The sequence below is a fragment of the Hesperophylax consimilis genome, chromosome 20 (assembly GCF_061612785.1).
Source record: "Hesperophylax consimilis isolate HC1 chromosome 20, BYU_Hcon_1.0, whole genome shotgun sequence".
Classification (NCBI taxonomy): domain Eukaryota; kingdom Metazoa; phylum Arthropoda; class Insecta; order Trichoptera; family Limnephilidae; genus Hesperophylax; species Hesperophylax consimilis.
Genome location: NC_142855.1, coordinates 23,503,558 through 23,525,296, shown reverse-complemented (window position 1 = coordinate 23,525,296; position 21,739 = coordinate 23,503,558). Strand labels below are relative to the sequence as shown.

General features: G+C 35.2%; 1 non-coding gene and 1 pseudogene across 1 annotated transcript; both read right to left on the bottom strand.

The window, feature by feature from the left end:
* Positions 1-17,071: 17,071 nt before the first annotated feature.
* On the bottom strand, positions 17,072-17,956 carry LOC149414382 (ubiquitin carboxyl-terminal hydrolase isozyme L3 pseudogene; annotated as a pseudogene).
* A 2,826-nt stretch (positions 17,957-20,782) lies between these two features.
* On the bottom strand, positions 20,783-20,855 carry TRNAK-CUU (transfer RNA lysine (anticodon CUU)). The gene has a single exon. It is a non-coding gene; the product is annotated as a tRNA-Lys (tRNA).
* Between the last annotated feature and the right edge of the window lie 884 nt (positions 20,856-21,739).

Sequence of the window (21,739 nt, the reverse complement as noted above, 5' to 3'; positions counted from 1 at the left end):
TAAAAGAACCAGGTACTGTTGATGTTGGGTAAGGGGTTCCAACATCGGGCAGTGCAAAAAATATTGAAAGAGCTATCCACAGCTTTTTAACGACTGAAAAGATATCACTAGAAGGTTTAATGGCTGTTAGCTGTGATGGAACAAACACAAATACAGGGAAAGTGGGAGGCGTGATTTGTCTTTTGGAAAACAGACTATCTCGACCATTGCAATGGATAATTTGTGTCTTACACGCCAATGAGTTACCATTGAGATATTTGTTTACCTATTTGGATGGCCCTACTGCAGGACCTAAATCATTTGCAGATCAAATTGGTAAAGCATTCGAGATATGCGAGACGCTGCCGTTGGCCAACTTTGAGAAGATAGAAGGTGAAATACCTCCACAAATATCCACAGATAACAGTACAGACCAGAAATATTTACAAGAAATTTCTACTGCTGTTATGAATAGATCCTGCTCTCCTAATTTATTACAGAGAAGCCCAGGTAAAGTACCCCATACTCGCTGGTTGACAAGAGCTAATCGCATACTGCATTTGTATATTTCTAAAGAAAATTCACAACAAAATCTTGTGACTTTGGCAACGTTTGTTGTATAATCATACCCTCCTGTTTGATTTGCTATCAAAACACATTCATCCTGCAAAGATGGTTCAAATCATTTATGGAAGCTCATTAACAGCACTAGATATTTTTCCAACGAGTTGTTAGAGATAGTGGACCCTGTTATAATTCAAAACAGTTACTTTGCTCACCCAGAAAACTTGTTGTTGGGTATGATAACAGATTCCCGTAAACACACTAGAGAACTCGCTGCAAGACGCATTTTAAAGGCTCGTCAAGTTAATAAAAATTCTGTTTCGCGCATGTTTGAGGTGCCAAAAGTGGACTTAAATGCATGTTCTTACATAGACATGATTGACTGGCAACAAAATATATACGAACCCCCAATACTGATGAATATTTCCGATGAGCAGTTACAAGATCTTACTGAAAATGGAGAAGATACAGTGTTGGAGTTTATGAGACCGCCTTGCCACACCCAGGCTGTTTAAAGATCAGTAAAAGTTGTGACAGAAGCAGCTCTAAGTGTATTCGACAAGACAAGACTAGAGAGATTCATAAAATCTAAATTAGTATCTCGAAAACTCAAGTTTGAGCCGAAAAAGGATTTTTGCTATAAAAAATGATGTTATTCATACCCACATAACTTTCTAAACCTGTGTTTACTTGTGAAATAAATGATTTCATTAATTAAAATCTACTTTTATTTTATCATTCAATGCATAATATATTATATTTACTTATTATTTGGTTTATAGGGTGTTTAATACAAAACGTCTATAAAACATTAAAAAATAAAATTTCAAGTCTATGGCGGGACCTCAAGCTGTCGAGCTAGAACTTCCAAATTGAGAAGTGTTATTAACAATTACATAAAGCAACTTTTACCTGGTATTCCAATTCGAATTTCGAAAAAAAAAAAATTTTCATACAAAAGTGTTCCACCCTAATAAAGATATGGTTTTTTGAACATAGTTCTAATAAGTGCTTTATGAGCTGTATTAAGTAGCTTGATGTATGTGTCTGCGGCACCACCCCATGCCGATATACCATAAATTAAAATGCTTTGACAAAGGGAAAAGTAGTCATTTTTTAGTAGTACCCCTCCGACTTTTCGCGAACTTGAAGCTAAAATGTCTTTACCGAAATGTCAATTTCACGAAAACGTTGTGTTATTACCGCCTCACAATCAAAGCTCTATAAATGAAACATTACTGAACGGAGCCGAATAGTAAAAACTGTTTTAGAAAGGTTACAAAATAGGCTTTCATTTTTCTTTGTTGTATCATAAATAAATATTAACATTTGTAAATATTTAAATTTAGAATGGAAACATGAAAAAATTGTAAAAATGACTCACCTGTAATGTTTTATGTAAAAACGATACTAAAATCACGGATAATGTAAAAAAAAAACACTTATTTCATCGTACAATAAACAATTCTGTCACTTCACTTTTTGACCATTTCATACAAAATATATTTTTAAAAAAATAATTAAACTTGCTAAAATCTCAAACGGCTTTCTTGGCGTCGTTTTACGATTTGGCGGGTAAAATTTGCTTCCACTGAGTAGGTCTTTTTACGGGTTTCTATGGATAACTTTGAATAGAGATGTGAAGCTTCATTTAATACGAATATTTTACTTTTTGTTTTAGGGATGTCACTAGAAGAATAACAGAGTTATGACGATTTTTGTGGAAACACACGCGTTGACGTGTAAACACGCTTATTGTACTTGACTGCTATCGTTATTTTATCGTGTATATCTGCTTACGTTGCTGACCGGTTGTGACATAATGTTTCTAATCGTTTTAAAAATGTATATTTGTTTCCGGATTCTCATTGCAAGTGAAATTATGTGAAGTTCCCATTTTAGTTTGCAATCCACTGTTAAACCAAGATACATAATACTATCCGAATGTTCAATTTTTTCGCAGTCGCAGTTTGTGGTTTGTGATGTAGTACATGGATACAGGTGTAAAAGCGGGACGGTTTTTGGCTGCCCAATATTTGTTTTACTGAATGTTAGAAATTTGGTTTTCGAGGTGTTTAGGGTAAGAAGATTTTTGTCGAGCCATTTTTTTATCTCCCTCATACCAAATTCGGCGCTCTTAAATGCCTTTTCCCAAGATTGCTCTTTAAGCATGTACATGCATAACCATCATGCAAACCCTAACGTGTATGGCTACCATTAGCGAGTCGATAAAAAAGCTACGATGTTTCATCTTACTTGAAGTGTCAAAATATTTTGTGAGTGTGTGTTGTTTAATAGTGTGTTAATTTAGGGCGGCTTGAACAAACTATCGCAAATGGGTGCGCCTGTTCTCACATTGCCGGAGGATTGGGGGCGGAGCTACGAAATCTGAACTTCACTTCATATCTGCCCGGCAAATTTAAACCTGTGACAATGAGAACTTGGCTTTCTTGGTTGGTTGTTATTTCTCCATAAGACTGCATAACAATTACATCGAAGAAGGCACTTTGTCATAAAAATACAAGTAGTGCATTCAAGTTTAAATGATCTTAAGAGTTACTAGTGAAGTAGGCCTATCGTAAAGGAATATCAGGATAGGTCACGGATTAAACACAAATTTCTTCCACTTTGTGATTTTATTCGGAAAACCTAGAATATATAAGATTAAATAACAATTGTGAGGTCAGGCTTCTGGCAGAAAGCTTAAATAATACAAACATAACCTTCAAATATCAATACAAACTACCAGAGCTAGGTAAGTTGGAGGTTAGTAATAAAAAGTACAATAACCTATCCTAGTAATGGTTTCGTAACCAGGAAGTAGAAGGTTAGGTTAGGTTAGGTTAGGTTAGGTTAGGTTAAAAAAAAAAAAGGAATACAAATTAGTTTATGCTGGCCAAAAGGGCAGGGCTAGACGCTGCACGCTCTGTGATTGTAGTAGGGTAGGGCTACATACCTTTTCTACCATAACTGGTTCTGGTTGAGAATGAAAACCCTGAAGCCTTCAAGTCAGTATTGAATGCAGCGTTTCGTTTCTTTCAACTCAAAATCTCCCTCATACTTGAGAGATTTTCGAACGTCAAACCACAGTCAAACTTCAAGACTTCAAACAAATTATTCAAAATCAAGTTGATTGTTGCCAGCCTTCGTGTACACTCGTCAAACTTCGTAGTTCCGAGCCGCTTTGAGCCTTCGTGTTCACTCGGCAAACTTCGTAGCTCCGCCCCCAATCCTCCGGCAATGTGAGAACAGGCGCACCCGTAAATAACAGCTACGATGTTTCATTTTACTTGAAGTGTCAAAATATTGTGTGATTGTGTGTGTGGTTTAATAGTGTGTTCATTGAAAAAGATCATAGACAATATCCGTGTGACTAGTTCATAATAATTTTACTCCGTTTAAAAGTTTATTTTTTGAAGGTTAAATCGCAAAATTCAGTAAGAAACTATATTGCTTCCTGTCGTGGCATCAAAGTTTAACATATTCAAATAATATCAAGGTGTTTTACTGTCGCACTTAGTTTAATTCAGAAAATATACTAAATTTATCAAAACATCATTGTGTCGGTAGTTATTAAAAATCAATCACAATGCACTGCCGCGTTTGCCCTGAAGTTATTCTATCAGACGAGTCGATATTTGTGTGTTCGGTGTGTAAAGGCACATATCATCTAGCCTGCGGAGGAATAACGGAAAGCACCTACCGTCGACTCACTTAAGAACGTCGAGAGCATCAGAAATGTAAGCAATGTAAGAAAGACACACGAACGGCCGCCGCCAGCGATCACGCACCTTTGGATCCGCCCAAAAAATTAACGGCCACTAAGGATCAAGGAGTTCCATCATCATCATCATCCCCTGCTAATCTCGAAGATATCCAGGTCTTAGTCATGACCAAAACAAACAACCTGAAAAAAAAACAGAACGACATCATGGACCAAAACAACAAGATTCTGGAAAGCATTCAATTTATGAACGCGCAATATGAAGACTTTATGACCAGAATCCGTGACGTCGAACACCGCAATGATGAGCTTACAGCGAAGAATTCTGCACTGGAAGCCAGAATCGTTCTACTGGAGAATAGTATTGAGTTCCAAGAACGGGCCTTAAAGTCAAGTAATGTAGAAATAAGAGGCATCCCTGACATTAAGGACGAATCACTAAAAGACGTGGTATTCAACATTTTCAAAACAACAGGATCTCCCATTGAAACTAAGGACATCGATGCTGTATATCGTCTACAAAAAAAAACAATCAGAAGCAACCAAGGATAATTGTTCTTAAATTAAAATCAAACCTGGCTAGGAACCAACTGCTAGCTGATGTGAAATCATTCAACAAGAACAAACCCAATACCGAAGAAAAACTCAACACGTCAAACATCGGTCTCGCCGGCCCCCGGTTGCCAATCTATATTTCTGAGCAACTAACTTTTCGGGCGAAGCAGATTTGGTATAAAACTCGTCAAGTTGCAAGAGAGAAACGATATCAATTTGCATGGATCAAAGAAGGACAGATATATTTGCGGAAAGAGAGTGGTGCAGGTGCTATTCTCATATCAGATGAAAACAAGCTCTCTTCCCTATGACTATCTCAAACAAAATACACATAATACCGACAACAAATATAAGATGAAGGTTTTATTATTATTATTGACATATTTATATCCAGTGATTATCCTCACCCAGTCATTAGAACCAAATATACTCACGAGGTATGCTACTTTCCGCTATTCATTATATTATCATTATGTTTCCGATTCTACTATGTACTTATTCACTAATACTTCTATGTTCACTTACCTGGGAATACTTCGATTATTATCACATGCTTGTTTTCATAAATACTATTATATTATGTATGTTATACTGTTTCTGGAAATGTATCAAAATCGTATAGTAGTGAAATATTCTGTGCTTAGCATTTCACCTGAATAATTATGATTCAGAATGAAACAAACACTTAGTTTTAAACCACTTTAAAGTGGTTTAAAACTAAGTGTTTGTTTCATTCTGTATAATGTCAAGCCACAAAGTGTTTGCTTTCTTCGATAATTATGATTCAATTACCTCCTGATATTTACAATGACACAGATATAACTTGCAACTCGAATTTGATTGTCGATCTCAGTAAATTAAATAATTACGGTTGGAAGTCTTATAGTTTAAAGATTATTCACCAGAATATCAGAAGTATGTCAAACATTGATGATTTTCTGTTATTTCTAAATTGGTGGTATTATAGATATATTCCATGATTCCCTTTATAATCTTAAATTCAAATTAAACCAACACTTTGTGGAATCATACAAATTATTGTAATAGATTTAACGATTAGATATGTTATTGTAATGTTTTATATTATATTTTGTTCTTTGTTATTGTTAAATATTATGTTGTTTAAAATGTTTCTTTACGCCATATTCTTCAAAAACTACTTGTATATTTTTTTAAAATTCTTCACTTTTATAACTCTTAGTATAAATTCTAACTCGATAACTTATGTAAAACTTATTTATAATCTATGTAAAAGCCCCTATGGGCGTATAACAACAACAATAAACAATTCAATCATACTTTTGATGTTTTAATTTTATCAGAGTGTTGGATCAACAAAAACTACACATCTAAAATAATACAAACTTACACTGAATATCACTCAATTAATAATATAAATAAATCTAGTGGGGTCGTTGTTTACATCAAAGATGTTATTCAAGCGCAAGTCGAAGAAATCTTAGTATCGCAAGGTAACTGCCTTAGAATTGTTCTTAATAATAACTTATGTATTTTTGCTATATATAGATCACCTTCTTTCCTGAACATAGATTCTTTTTTGAATTCACTCCAAACTGTTATCAGTAGTTCCGATAAATTTGAAAGGCAAATCATTATAGGCGACCTTAATATTAACACTTTTTCTCCATTTCACCCCCAATTCGACGACTACCTATGCATGCTCACAGAAAACGGATTCATAGCAACAATCAACAACAATCAATACACCTACTCGTGATCAGGGCACGAACAAATCCTGTTTGGATCACATCAACATTAAAAATATTAACTTCACTGACTCTTTTGTTATCCACACTTCAATTTCCGACCACTACACAACAGCCCTCTGCTTTAAAGATAAACCGCCCACAACTGCAAAAATTAAGTTCGTCCCTCGAACAAACTACAAGAATTTAATTGAGGACTTGCAATTAGAACACTGGCAAAAAGTATTTGATCAAACTGATACTGACATTGCGATGAACGAATTCATCTCCATCCTTCATACATATATATCTAAACATACAAGTAACAAACTCATACCGAACAGCCAGTTAAAACTTACGCCCTGGATATCTCCCGGCCTTGTCAAATCGATTCACAAAAGAAACCAACTCCACAAAAGGGCGCAAAAGTTTCCAGATAATATTTTAGTTCAAACTCACTATAAGAAATACAGGAACTTATGCAAAACGATTATTAAAAATACTAAAGAAAATTATTATAAAGCGTTCGTCTACGAAAATTCTTATTCTCCAAAACGTATGTGGGAAGCATTTCGTAATATTAGTAAAACAAAAATCAACAGGTCTTTCGAAATTAAATCATAAAATATCGGTAACACAAACTCCTCTAATCCTAAAAATATGGCGAATTTTGCTAATAATTACTTCACGTCGGTTGGAACCACACTTGCCAAGAATATCCTCGATAAATGCAATAAAACTGAAACCGATCTTGCCAAGTTGGTCACCTCTAACCTCAACCATAAAATAGACAATATACAAACATCGACGAACGAAGTCTTGGAAATAATTGACGACCTAAAGCCATCCAACGCTTGTGGACCAGACAAAGTTTCGACAAATCTGCTAAAAGTAATTAAGTCATTCATAGCAACTCCGATAGCTTTTATCTCAAATCTAAGTCTCAAATCAGGAATATTCCCTAACCATCTAAAACATTCGATTGTTGTATTACTACATAAAAATGGAGATAAATCTGCTATTCAAAATTACCGGCCGATATCTCTGGTCAATTCGGTCTCAAAAATTATCGAGAAAATTGTCAAAAACCGTCTTAGCTTTTACCTCGAAGATAATAAGATTCTTTCTGAAAGACAATTTGGCTTCCGACCGGGTTTAGGTACCGAAAATGCCATTGGCAATCTTACTAAAGTAATTTCTAATAACATCGATCGAGGAATTAAAAGCATCGCGCTCTTTCTGGATCTGGCTAAAGCTTTCGATACCATCTCGCACAAAATCCTTTTGAAAAAACTTCAACGAATCGGTATTCAGGGGCAGTTACTTAAATGGTTAGGAAGCTATCTAGAAAATCGAAGCCAAAGAGTTAATATTAGTGGCACTCTAAGCGATCCAGCCAATATCGAATTTGGTGTTCCACAGGGAAGTACTTTAGGACCGATATTGTTTAATATTTATATTAATGATCTTTGTAACAGTAACCTTGCCGATCATATTATCACTTTTGCTGACGATACGGTCTTAATATTTGAGGCGAAAAACTGGTTCGAAACGCATAGAAAAGCCGAAATTGGGATAAACAATGTTAAACATTGGCTGGATAATAATCTCCTTACTCTCAACACGGAAAAGACAAAATTTATACGTTTTAGTGCAACTCAAGCGGGACGACCCAAGGAAATACTGAATATTACTATTCACATTTGTAATGAACCGAATACTTGTACTTGCAAAAACCTAGAATCCGTAGATAGTTTAAAATATTTAGGAATCACCATTGACAAATATCTGAGATGGGAAGAACACATTAACTCAACTGCCTCAAAAGTCAGAAAACTTACCCACCTCTTTATGACCATCAGAAATATTCTCTCTGTAAAAGATATGAAATCAATATACTATTCCATGTGTAATTCCTTACTCGAATATGCATCCCTAGGTTGGGGTGGCTGTGCCAAAACAATATTAGACTCCCTGGTTAAAGCACAGAAATCACTCCTAAGAGTCATCCTCAAAAAACCATTCAGGTACCCCAGTGATGCATTATTCACGGAAATAAAAGTTCTCGATGTCAGACAACTGTATATTAGAAAGATTATATTACTTGCACAAAAACAACGTCAGCATTTCCCTTCCATCGACCACCTTCACGACACCCGACTTTCAAGGAATAATCCAATAGTCCCAATAAAAACCACGACGTCCCTTGGGCAACGGCAATTCTCGTACTTAGGACCTAAATTATTTAATATCATTCCTAATGCTTGGAAAACGAAAAAGTACAAATGTTTTGCGCAAATTGGTCAACGACTGGCTCCTTGATTTAGGGAGGGTAAAAAGTGAAGATATGTTGATCAATAGATAATTTCATTATAAAAAATTATAAAAAAATATATATGTACATTATTTTAAAAACACTGATACATAATTTTTTAAAGTACGTTCAATACAAAAACACATATTTATCACCTCTGAACACAATTGTCAATTCTGTATTAATCTGTACTTTATCTATCAATGCTATCGATTATTTTCTAATCATCCAACTATATTATAAACTTATAAACTACCCTTCCCATTTTTTCTACCTTTTTTCTACCTTACTACTCCTGTGGTGATCTGTCTTTTTATTACTACTATCTGGCTGTTATTTACTTTACCGGTTTGTTTTATATTATGTACTTAATTATAATATGAACTAAACTTGTCAATTTGACTGGCCTAAAACAGGATCTATTCCTAGTTGGCTAGTCAAAGTTTCCGCATTTTTTATTGTATGATTTTTATGTGAAATAAATTTATTATTATTATATATAAAACGGACTTAATATTTAACATTTATCATGTAAACCACATACCAGATATTAATGTATACCTATATAATAAACATATTGAATTGGATTGGAACAATATTTTAAACAGTGATGACACCGAAACATGTTCGATTAACTTTGAAAATATCCTGTCGCAACACATTAAAAATTCAACAACTGAAACAACAACACACATAAAATCAAAATTAAGATGTTTAAAACCTTGGATTACCCAAGGACTTCCAAAAATCCTTTAAAAATCCTTAAGATGAAAATGCATTTATTTTATATAAAAAATACAAAAATAAATTAACAACCTATATTAAAAAAAGTAAAGAAGATTTTTTTTTAAATAAAATATTATCTTCAGAAAATAACCAAAAACAAATGTGGAAAACAGTTAATTTGGCTATTGACAATACAAAAAAAAACACAAAACGTCAAATATATTGAACATGATAACAATATTATGGATGCCAATATGCAACCTAAACAATGTGCCAATATATTTAACTCTTTTTTTGCTAATGTCGGAAAAAATCTTGCAAAAAATATCCAAAAATCTTCTATCCTGGAAAATCATAATAATGAAAACTTACAGGAACGTAATATACTCTCAACGTTTGAAACAACAACAGAATGTGAAATCATAAAAATAATAGATAATATGAAAGGAGGTTCGTCTTCCGGTTTTGATTCTATTACGGCACATATGTTAAAATCTATGAAACCTTATTTAATAAAACCAATCACTCATTTAATAAACTTAAGTTTAACAAAAGGAATATTTCCAACGAACTACAAAAATACAATAATCTCACCTATTTACAAATCTGGAGACCCACATCAAGTAACAAATTGTTATGAAACAATATTTCTTGACTATGGAAATGGACTCAATGGTGACTTATTGGGGATTGATTCGAGACAGGCAACGATGGGCGGAAAGAAGGGAGGGGGGCCGTTTCCGGCGGCACTCTGATCACGGTTTTCATCACCCGGAACGGTGATGACAGTCACGGGTTTTTATTTTAAAGTAGCCTACAATTATGGGGCGTACTAGTTTATTATTCGAAAGAATATTTTCCCTGATGGGTACACGAACGAAAACATTTGTGTGATTATTTAACCTTTGGGCGTTCGAGTCTACGTGACAAAGCGTAATGGCGTCGTAAGCCGCGTGTCGGTACACTTTAAATCTGAGAGTTATCACGGCCATCTCTGTGTTGTTCATGGAGCAATTCTATTGTTCGCCTTCCTCTACCTCCTGGGAAATGTTACATAACATTCCGTGCCAAATCACGTATAAACCGGATGGCCGGAACCTTGGCTGATGCGGCTTGGAACTCTTCACGGAAGCCATCTCGCGGCCAACCATTTCCTCAAGGGCTCTGAGGTCCGCTTGGAGGCGGCCAACCTTACCTCGAGACGCACGGATGCGTTCCATCTTCATCACAGGCTTCTCATGGACCTCGCCGATAGTACTCGTCATCGCCAGTATCTTCCACCTACATTGCCAGGCCTAAGATTGGTATAGCTAGCTAGATTTATTTAATGGTTGATCTCAGGTGAGTCGTTTACAATCCAATTATGTAATATTCTAAATATAACTTATTTTCTTGGGATCAATTTTAGACTATATATCAAATGAAAAATACACTTTGTAAAACACCACTTTTATTTTGAATTAATATTAACAGCCAACCAGGTTTCGCTTAGCTCAAGCTTCATCAGGGCTTATTATATCAACTAAAGTTATTTTCATACAGACACATATATATATAGAAGAAAATAAAACAATGAGTGAAAGAGATAGAAATAAAATACAGAAGTGAAAGAGATAGAAATAAAAGAGCAGACACCTTATTAGTGCTAGAACGAGAAAGGATGTATACTGATTACAGGATGGGTAGGAAGGGAGGGGGGAGGGAGGAAACAGTTTTATCAGAGGTTAACGGAATAAATTAAATATTGGACTATTAGTTAAATTGATTTGATTGTTGATTATATTTGATTTATTATTGACGGCTTTTTTAATTTCGAGGGCTTCTAAATTGTTTAACCTAATTCCAATTCCATTTTTATGTAATATTGTAGTCCCAGAGGTTTTATCAAATGAATGGTTAGTTTCTAGTAGATGATTCGCGAATTCAGAAAAAGCATTATTATTTAAACACCTCAGATGTTATTTTATTCTTATGTTTACGTTCCGGGCCGTTTTTCCGATATAAAAAGCAGAACAATCATTACAATTAACTTTATATATTCCCGAGTGGCTAAGTTTATCATCAATATCTTTAGTGTTAATTAAGTATTTACCTAAGTTATTATTAGTATAAAAAGCGGGCTTTATTTCTGGAGGGAATTTTTTTACACTTAAAGAAGAAAAGTTATTTGTGTACAGTATTCTACGCCACTGGAATTGGTGATTAATGTTCATATTATTATTAGATTTATTGAAAAGAAATTTATTTGAAGCTATTTGTTTTAATTTTTTATTAAGAATATTGTCTACTAGTTTTGTCTCATACCCGTTATTTACAGCAATTTGTTTAATTATAGATAATTCCTTGTTAAAATTGGTTTAGTTTAATGGTACGGTAATCAATCGATGTATCATGGAGTGAAAAGCTGAATGTTTGTGGGATATCGGGTGGTTAGATGAATTGTGAATGGTAGTATCAGTATATGTAGGTTTACGGTAGATATCGAAATCAATTTTATTGTTAATAATACTTAAAGTTAGGTCTAGAAAATTCAAGGTTGAGTTGGTACCGATTTCTAAAGTAAATTGAATTTGTTTGTGGAAAGAATTTATTATTTTGAGAAATGAGTCTAATTGTCTTTCGGTACCTGTCCAAATGCAAAGAACATCGTCAACGTAACGTCTCCACAGTAATATATTTTTTAAGAGAGGTGATTTGGAAGCAAAAATATTATTCTCTAGATTGTTCATGAAAATGTCAGCGATGAGAGGGCTCGTTGGAGACCCCATGGCTAATCCATCCTTCTGTTGATAAATAATGTTATTATATTGAAAATAATTTTGATTTAAGCAAATATTAAACAGCCGCGACGAATCATTAGCAAGATCTTTAGTTAGGTGTGAATTATTTAGTAAATTTGATATTAGAGTTTTATTTTCAGTGATTGGAACATTAGGGAATAAATTTACTACATCGAACGATATTAATTTACAATTAGTGGGAAGAACCAGGTCCTTTAGTTCATCAATTAATGCTAATGAATTTTTGATGGTATATTTAGGGGAAAACACATTGGTGTCAAAATACCTTTGTTATAAAAGAAGCTATTTTAAAATTGGGGGAATTACAGCAGGAGACCACGGGTCTAATTGGGATGGTTTCAATTTTATGGATTTTCGGAAATCCGTAAAGTTTTGGTACTTTAGGGTTTTTTGTGAGAAACTTTGTTTGGTGATATGAATCATCTTGAAAAATAGAGTTTTTACAATTTTTTAGGGCACATTTTACATTGTCTAAATATTTAACTGTGGGGTCCGTTGGTAGAACACTAAACATATCACTCTTGATGAAATCTTCAATTTTGGAGTTGTAGTCACTTTTGTTTATTATGATAACAGTGTTGCCTTTGTCAGCTTTCGTCAAAAATAAATTGTCATTTTTTAACTTTTTCTGTATATTCTTCACGATGGTAGCTTCAGGATCTGTTTTTAGTTTAAGGTTAAATTTTGGAATTAAATTACTTAAGATTTCTGCACTTTTATATAAAAACGGTTTTGGTTTATTATATAGAGCAGTTTCGATGTCCACCGCAACATTTTGAACATCACTATTGAAGTCATTTTTATTGTATTTTAAGTTGTATTTAAGACCTTTGGCTAAAAGGTTGATTTCTTGAGTGTTAAATTGTCCAGAAGAGAGATTTTTGACCAAAATTTTTGATCAAAAAACTGATGTGTATGTTTTATTTTGTGGTACCAACTCAACCTTGAATTTTCTAGACCTAACTTTAAGTATTATTAACAATAAAATTGATTTCGATATCTACCGTAAACCTACATATACTGATACTACCATTCACAATTCATCTAACCACCCGATATCCCACAAACATTCAGCTTTTCACTCCATGATACATCGATTGATTACCGTACCATTAAACAAAACCAATTTTAACACGGAATTATCTATAATTAAACAAATTGCTGTAAATAACGGGTATGAGACAAAACTAGTAGACAATATTCTTAATAAAAAATTAAAACAAATAGCTTCAAATAAATTTCTTTTCAATAAATCTAATAATAATATGAACATTAATCACCAATTCCAGTGGCGTAGAATACTGTACACAAATAACTTTTCTTCTTTAAGTGTAAAAAAATTCCCTCCAGAAATAAAGCCCGCTTTTTATACTAATAATAACTTAGGTAAATACTTAATTAACACTAAAGATATTGATGATAAACTTAGCCACTCGGGAATATATAAACTTAATTGTAATGATTGTTCTGCTTTTTATATCGGAAAAACGGCCCGGAACGTAAACATAAGAATAAAAGAACATCTGAGGTGTTTAAATAATAATGCTTTTTCTGAATTCGCGAATCATCTACTAGAAACTAACCATTCATTTGATAAAACCTCTGGGACTACAATATTACATAAAAATGGAATTGGAATTAGGTTAAACAATTTAGAAGCCCTCGAAAATAAAAAAACCGTCAATAATAAATCAAATATAATCAACAATCAAATCAATTTAACTAATAGTCCAATATTTAATTTATTCCGTTAAACTCTGATAAAACTGTTTCCTCCCTCCCCCCTCCCTTCCTACCCATCCTGTAATCAGTATACATCCTTTCTCGTTCTAGCACTAATAAGGTGTCTGCTCTTTTATTTCTATCTCTTTCACTTCTGTATTTTATTTCTATCTCTTTCACTCATTGTTTTATTTTCTTCTATATATATATGTGTCTGTATGAAAATAACTTTAGTTGATATAATAAGCCCTGATGAAGCTTGAGCTAAGCGAAACCTGGTTGGCTGTTAATATTAATTCAAAATAAAAGTGGTGTTTACAAAGTGTATTTTTCATTTGATATATAATGTCACATCACAAAGTGTTTGCTTCCTTCGATAAAATTTTAGACTATTTTATTACAAACTTATACCCCCTCTACACAGTGCCCAAATGATTTTCACAACAGTGCCCACCTCCTGAGCATGGAGTCATCTACCTTGCTACCCTGAGCTGGTGACTCATCCGACAGACAAAGCCTGATTGAAAAATCAGGTTTTGGCGCACTAATTATTAGGAAAGTCTTGCGGATGAGTCGCCACCCTTTTAATAGCGGTAACAATTGGCGCACAACGTGGATGGTTGGATTTTGTGATATCATTTTGTGTGTAGAGAGGTTAGTGACAGATTTTTTCTTTTTCTGTAAACATTTAAGAGTAACCTATAGTGTTATATTCATCTGTTTTGCTGGAACAGTGTTTTTCTAACATAGTGCACTAACATTAAACATAATGAATGTCGTGTCGACGCGCTCCATCCCGGGAGATTACTTTTTGTTTAAACTGTGAATAAGTAGTCATGCCTTAACGGGTGCGCCTGTTCTCACATTGCCGGAGGATTGGGGGCGGAGCTACGAAGTTTGCCGAGTGAACACGAAGGCTCAAAGCGGCTCGGAACTACGAAGTTTGCCGAGTGTACACGAAGGCTGGCAACAATCAACTTGATTTTGAATAATTTGTTTGAAGTCTTGAAGTTTGACTGTGGTTTGACGTTCGAAAATCTCTCAAGTATGAGGGAGATTTTGAGTTGAAAGAAACGAAACATGGAGGTCGTTATTAGTAAACATTTACAAGACATAATCAACCCTACGGACGAAAATAAGTATTATTCTGGATACTTCGACAGCCAGGAGAAATACGCTGCATTCATTACTGACTTGAAGGCTTCAGGGTTTTCATTCTCAACCAGAACCAGTTATGGTAGAAAAGGTATGTAGCCTTACCCTACTACAATCACAGAGCGTGCAGCGTCTAGCCCTGCCCTTTTGGCCAACATAAACTAATTTGTATTCCATTTTTTTTAACCTAACCTAACCTAACCTTCTACTTTCTGGTTACGAAACCATTACTAGGATAGGTTATTGTACTTTTCATTACTAGCCTTCAACTTACCTAGCTCTGGTAGTTTGTATTGATATTTGAAGGTTATGTTTGTATTATTTAAGCTTTCTGCCAGAAGCCTGACCTCACAATTGTTATTTAATCTTATATATTCTAGGTTTTCCGAATAAAATCACAAAGTAGAAGAAATTTGTGTTTAATCCGTGACCTATCCTGATATTCCTTTACGATAGGCCTACTTCACTAGTAACTCTTAAGATCATTTAAACTTGAATGCACTACTTGTATTTTTATGACAAAGTGCCTTCTTCGATGTAATTGTTATGCAGTCTTATGGAGAAATAACAACCAACCAAGAAAGCCAAGTTCTCATTGTCACAGGTTTAAATTTGCCGGGCAGATATGAAGTGAAGTTCGGATTTCGTAGCTCCGCCCCCAATCCTCCGGCAATGTGAGAACAGGCGCACCCTAGAAACAAGGGTGCGCCTGTTCTCACATTGCTGGAGGGTTGGGGGCGGAGCTACGAAGTTTGCCGAGTGAACACGAAGGCTCAAAGCGGCTCGGAACTACGAAGTTTGCCGAGTGTACACGAAGCGTGTCACATAAAACAACTTATTGTAGGTAGATATAGAATTGACAATAATGTTATGGACATGGACCATTTTACAAAAATTTGAAAAAATAGTAAAACTTTTACAATCGAATGTGTAGGTAGAACATTAAGGTAAACTTATTAACACATATTTTCAAGAAGACATACAAGTTCATCATATTAATGTCAATGACAACTGGTTACTACCTACTCCTATAATCCAAATAAAAAATGATTTTGGCAGAGTAAATAACATTCTGTAATCAAATATTTTGTGCATTCGGAAAGCTGCTTCTTACTGAAATTTAATTTTCTTAAACTACATATTAGTTTAGATTAGATTGAAAAGGATTCAATATTGTGATGATTACATAAACAAATCCATCATCACAGTACTTACTGTGTAAAGAGCCAAAAGTGTAATCAGAGGATAGACTGCACATTAACTATTGTCTAACCATTTTTCAAGTTATAAAATGAGGTCCCTGAGGCTGTTTTCCGAATTTCGATTACCTATTTGTGAAGATCCAGACAGAATGTAAAACTAATGTAAGCTTAATGAATAAGTTTATAAAAGGGATGCCATTAAATACTATGGTTGGGACAGGTTAAAAGGATAAATGAAGGAAGTCACTTGAATCAGGTCATGACAAGAGTCAGAAAAACATAAAAGTAAGAATGTGAAAGAAGCAAGAAGTGTGTCCCAAGACAGAGTTGTGGTTCAACTTATTCGGTAGATTACAAGTTGTTCAAAAGAAGTAGTGTTTACAGAAAATATCAAGACAAATAAAATAATCAATCATATTCATAAAAGCGACTTTATTAGGTATTAGAAAATGTAAAAAATATAATATTAAGTATGACAATCATTTACCAGTATCACAATGCCATGACATACAATATCCATCATATTCCTAGTACTAAGCAGAATCATGCAGAAATCCAACCAAAATAAAGAGTTTTTTTCACAACATAAAACAAAAAGCTAAGAATAGCCATCAGACCTTACAACTATTGTGACTTGCACAAAGTGATATAATTATTGAGATTTTTAAAATTATGAGTTTGAAGATGACAAGCAGAAAGCAGTTTTAATCCAAGCCACAAACATTGAACAATGGCGATAACTTAAAAATAGCATTTAAATAATGGCAAAACTAATGTGATTTACGTACATACATAATGAATCACATAAATAAAAATAATAAAAATCAACTGGCTCAATGTTAATGGTAAATACGGTGGAGGTAAATTCAGTCACGCTTGATTCTTGTCATCCTGAAGATATATAATTTATTCAGACAAATCGGCAGCGCTCAGAGCAACCACCGTGAAGTTGACATTGTTGGGATCCCTTTCCATGAAGGTGCGGCAGACCTTGGCAGAGTCTTCCAGGAGCGTCTCGGGGGTCGTGTCTCCATGGTTAATCGGGAAGGACTTGCGCCCGTCCAGCTCGTACAGTTTGCCATCTTTGTGCACAAACGCGATGAAGTGGTGGTTGACAGGATCGTTTTCTCCGGGAGTGTTGGACTGGCCTTCCTTGGCCAGCTCGAAATGGGCAGAGACTACTCCCTCGCAGTTTTCAAGCAGAGAACCTCTGGCGGTGGAGTCCAGTTCTTTGGCATCGTCCAGGAATTGCTTCAGCCAGCCGTCGAAGAGTTGGATATTGTCGGTGTTGTTCGCGATGCTGTGAAGCAGGGCGACGGTTCCACACGCATTCTGAACAGTTTGCTTCATGTGGAAAACGTTCTCGGATATAATTTGAGCATTTTCAGTTAGTTCAGATTCCTCCTTCTTCCTTAAATAATACAAACATAACCTTCAAATATCAATACAAACTACCAGAGCTAGCTACCTTCGTGTACACTCGGCAAACTTCGTAGTTCCGAGCCGCTTTGAGCCTTCGTGTTCACTCGGCAAACTTCGTAGCTCCGCCCCCAACCCTCCAGCAATGTGAGAACAGGCGCACCCTTGTTTCTAACGCAAGCAATTCCATAGAAGTTTTAGCATAGATGCATAATTTGTTATACACAAAAAAAATTCCATAGATACTCCAGCGTAGATGTGAATTTGTCAACATTTTAGTCAAAAATTAATTTATGAACATCAATAGGTACTTACTGTACTTGGAACAACCGATTAAGATGACATACTTAACTAAATTTCATCGATTATTTTTATTGATTTAAAAAAAATGTATTTTTTCAAAGTTTCTAATATATTTTTTTAAATAACGATTGAAATCAAATGTACGTTTCAAATTTAACCTCGAGTATATAGACGATTATCTCGAATTTGAATTTTATTACCACTTTTATAAAAATAATTTATATTAACATTATATTGGTTTCAATTCAAAACTATAAATATTTTTTTTACATTTATGTTTTTCAATGCTAAAAACATTCATCGAACGTCAATACGCTTTCGATTATTTTCGACATAATTCGAGTTTTTCATATTAGAACTTCGCGTACAATTTGATAAAAATGTCGACTCCAATTGCAAATATTAACAATGCCTCTAAAGAAGACCTTACTAAGGAACTTACAACACGATCTATCGAACCAGCGTCCACCTTTCACGCGCTGCGTTCACAGGCGCGCGAGTACAATAAAACGTTAAGATTAACGGCAATTACAGAAATGGATTCGTCAGATTCAGATTCAGAGACGGAACTAAATACTGTTAAAAACCCAACAATTATTAAACATACAAAAATTATTTATAAAGAATCATCATCCACAAATGTTACAAATTGGAACATTTAATACGACGGGAAATCGAGCGTAAGAGAATTTCTCCTACTTATTGAGGAAAAATGTAGAACCAGGAATTTTCCTCAAAATGAACTGGTGCGCGTTTTCCCTGATCTTCTGGATGGCCTGGCGTTGTTGTGGTTCAGATCCATTTACCACCCAGAATTGAAGTGGGACGAGCTATCAAAACTTTTAATTAGCCAATTTGAAGCAAGCGACCTTCAAACTGATTTAAAAATAAAACTATTGAACATGTCTCAACAAAAAGGAATGTCAGTACTAGAATTCACGCTAAAAATGAAAGCACTAAACAATAAGCTCGAAGCAAAACTTCCCGAGCAGGAACTGCTGCGGCTAGCAATGAAGGCTTTGCTACCGATGTATTCAAATCTATTAGTGTCTAGAGACATATTTACTTCTGAGCAATTAACAACTTATGCCGGTAAATTAGAGTCATACGCATCACCGCCTGAAGAATTTGCGACATCGTCTTCATTTTCAAAAGAATCCAATGTGCACAATAGCTCGAATGAAACGGAGAAATTTGTGCCTATTAGTAAAAATTTTAATAATAATAATAACTTTAGACGCACTGGTTATACCCAGAACACTTTTAAGCAGTCTTACAACAATAAGAATAATGATAATAGGCGTAATTTCGGTCCATCAAATACAGGTTACAACTCAAATAAACCATCTTCGTCTTCTTTTAATAACGGTAACCTTAATAATCAGGGAACTTCTAAAACTTTTTATAAGACGCCTATTTGTCTTTATTGTAAGACACCGGGACATGTCGTGGCCGACTGTAGGAAAAAACCCGCAGTCGCAGGAAATTCAAAACTGGGTGTTTTTAATGGACATAAGTCAAAAAAACTAGTTGGGAGTCACCCTTGTCGCGCTCCTTCCTTTGCGCAGAGAAAGCGAGAGTGGCAGAGTTGGCTCCGTCTAGTTCACCAGTTCTTTTCAGTCCCATCATCTGGAACAGTGGGCCCGCTGCCACAGGAGATGGAAATTGAAAACGATGGTCATCCTTATGCCAATGTATATATAATAAATCATTTTTACAACGCACTGTTAGACAGTGGCGCTACATTATCATGTTTGGGTGGAGATAGTCATAAGATTTTTAGCAAATTAGGAATAGAATAAGTTAAGTCCAATCTTTTTGTATCGACAGCTGACGGTACAAATCAGCCAGTCAAAGGTACAATGTCGTTGCCGGTGACGTATAAGGGAGTTACCCGGGAGGTTCTTTTCTACGTCATCCCGACATTGTCACCATCGTTCATCCTAGGAATAGACTTTTGGAAGCAATTCCATATCGCACCGTGTAGCAGTCATTTCCTGCCCGCTACAGAGCATTAGCATTATTCACTGCCCATCTCTATTTACAACTCCGCATCTATGGCAACACTGGACAACGAGGGACGGAGCTCGCGTTCAAGACACGCACCTTGACAATTTAGTATTTACCTGGCCGCGGTACCGGGACGTCGTGAACACGGGGAAGACAAGAACCACTCGATGAGCCAACACGATTACGAACAGGGATGACGACACCGTTTTGAGGTTTTACCTTGGGTCATCCTTGTCTCTTCATTTAAATAACAGCTATGCAATTACCGCATCGCTTGGCGCCCTTCATTACACTCATCAGGTTAGTTTATTAAAATGCCACCCAATTGTCGCTTTCATTGCAATATTTAAAATTACCAATCGTGCTTACAACCTTCGGTTGTAGCACACGCCTTGAGTTAAATGTCACTAAATAAAGAGTTCTCATGTTATTTAAAGGTTAATCAAGTGAAGTAGAAATAAATGTTGTATCATGGAAATTCATTTCCCTCATCTTTTATTTTATACACTTTTGTCACATCCATTCCTGAGGCACTCGTGCCCTATACCTGTATAATCTTGTTACAACACCGCCCAATGTGGCAATAACCTCCGTTTTAATGGCGCCCAACGTGGGGCACGAACCCACGACCCTGATATTAAGAGTCTCATGCTCTACCGACTGAGCTAGCCGGGCTAATAATGTTGTAAAAGAGTTTATTTTTGTTGTCATGCCAGATATAAAGACGGATGTTATTCTCGGTATTGATTTTTGGAAATCTTTTAACATTTGTCCGGATATTTCTAAGTTTATGAATACGAAGGTAGTAAAATCTGCTCCTCGGGTTACTTCTGAAGTCAGAGGTATTGTGGACAAACATCACTTATCCAAATATCAACAAAATTTACTTGATAATGTAGTTAAAGATTATATTTCAATTTCTGGGGACAAACTTGGTCGTACACATTTAGAGGAACATGTCATAGACACTGGTAATAGTATACCTGTAAAACAGCGTTACTATCCGATTTCACCTCACCTGCTCCCGGTTGTACACAAGGAACTTGATAGAATGTTGGAGATGGGTGTCGTTGAACCGAGCAGTAGTGCTTGGAACAGTCCCATCTTACTAGTACCAAAGAAAAATGGCACTTACCGCCTTTGCTTGGATTCCAGACGAATTAATTCGATCTCTAAGAGGGACGCATTTCCGTTACCATACATTTCAAATATTTTAGACAGCTTGGGGGGAGCTCGTTTTCTGTCCACTATTGATCTAAAAGATGCATTTTATCAAATTCCACTAGAACGTAGTTCAAGGGAAAAAACGGCTTTTACTATTCCTAAAAGGGGTCTTTTTCAATTTACTTCTATGCCTTTCGGTCTTCATGGAGCCAGTTCGAGAATGATGCGGCTCATGTGTAAAATCTTTGGCCCAGAATTTGATGGCAAAGTCTTCTTTTATTTAGACGATATCATTGTAATTTCCAGTACTTTTGAAGAGCATTTAGCGTTACTTAAACTAGTTAAACGTAAACTGTTCGAGGCGGGTCTCACGATTAACATTGAAAAGTCAGTAT